Source organism: Jaculus jaculus, chromosome 1, assembly GCF_020740685.1.
Source record: "Jaculus jaculus isolate mJacJac1 chromosome 1, mJacJac1.mat.Y.cur, whole genome shotgun sequence".
Classification (NCBI taxonomy): Eukaryota; Metazoa; Chordata; class Mammalia; order Rodentia; family Dipodidae; genus Jaculus; species Jaculus jaculus.
In genome coordinates, this window is record NC_059102.1 from 250,540,734 (window position 1) to 250,542,455 (window position 1,722).

The window sequence follows — 1,722 nt, forward strand, 5'->3', positions numbered from 1 at the left end:
AAGACCACATAAAGTTATGCTGCAAACACTTTCCCTCTTTATACCTAAACACAGGGTACATCATTTATCTTGAATTGCAGACAAATTTTAGATTATTATTTCTCTTATTTTATTGTGAAAGTTGATTTCAAGCATTTCTTGATATCCTGTTATGCTATTTGTATGACTCAGTCAAAATGCACACAAAGAGAAATGTCTTTATGAAGTGTTCACTCCCATTTTACTTTGCATTGAAATCAAATTGGCTGAACACTTCAATAGAATAAATTCTGTGGACAATGTCACTTTAGAATCTTTCATTCTGGGGAAGAATTGCACATTCTCAACACTTCCATAATTGCAGGTTGTGTTCATTTCTCTATGGTTTTTGTAATCCAAAGAATATTTTGCTAGATTTGAACAGGTCTCCAATTGAATTTGAATTGAAGAAATAACTTAAAAGGATATGAATAGTACTTAAACAACTATACAGCTGTAAGTAACCCAATCACAGTGAACGATCCTTTTTCTAGAAATGGATTGGGAATAGAGTTGAAAACTACATTTTCACATTTTCATGTAGGAGATTTTTTTCAAGGCTGTCTACTTTTCAATAGTTGAAAACACTCATTATTTTTTTTTGTTTAACCCTCTTATTTTCCTTTTCTTCTTTATTTTTTGAAACTTTAAGGCCCTATTGTTTGTAGAACCTTCATAGAACCTTGAAAATAAAGTCTTTTTCCCAACTACACTAGTGGAGTCCTTTTTTATTTGGAAAATGTTGCTTTAAAAGCAACTTAATTTTTTTTTAATAAAGTAACCATTGCATTATGATATCGGTGTATGCACAAATAAGGAATAACACTGAGTTCTTCTTGTTATTTAATAATGGGGGTGGTAAATGTTCACCATTGATTTTTATATTCATTAAAATGTTTATTTATCAAAATCTTCCTTTGCAAACCCTGAAGAAACTGCTTGGGGATAAGAATGGCTTGTTCTCCCTTCTTTGCCATGGTTCATTCTTCCCAAATCCATAACAAAATATCTATTTCATTGTCTTGCATTCACCTGTTTGCCTGTGTGCCCACCTTGGCCCCAAATGATTCAAGAAGGATCATAAAAATAAACAACATGAAAGGCATAATAGTAGAAGTAAGGCATTGGGCAAAGATGGAGTATGAGTCTGTTCTAAGCAGAGTTTGTGATTAGTTAAGTTGCATCCCCAGGATTTCTGAAAATGATGGGGAAGATGATAGAAGATAATCTGCATTGCGTGGAGAATGTATTAAAAATGCTCTTTTGTGGTTGCTAGAAATTATGGCTCTGTGGGTCAGGTCTGACCTGGTAAGGAGTATTTGAAGTTACTCCTTAGTATTTTGCTACCTCCTTCAACCATTTAGAGAACATGTACAGCTCTGTCAGATGGAGCTTGGAGAGACCAGGTCTGTGATCAGAAGTGTGAGAAACCATTTTGGGCAGGAAGCACAGGACAGGTTACAAGAATATAAGCCTAGAGATGAGCCAGGAGAGATTTTGTGAAGATGACATTGAAATATTATGAGAACCTGAGATCATTCAGTAAATGCAAGGAAAGCTTCCTTGCTTCTTCCCAGCCACCAGACTGCTCTGGGCCACTGCCCTCTGTGGTCTACAAGACTGAAACACTCTACTTGTAGTTCTAAACCTCCTAATTCATTTTTTTTTTCCAATAAAGAAACCAGACATGCATTTTTAGAAAAC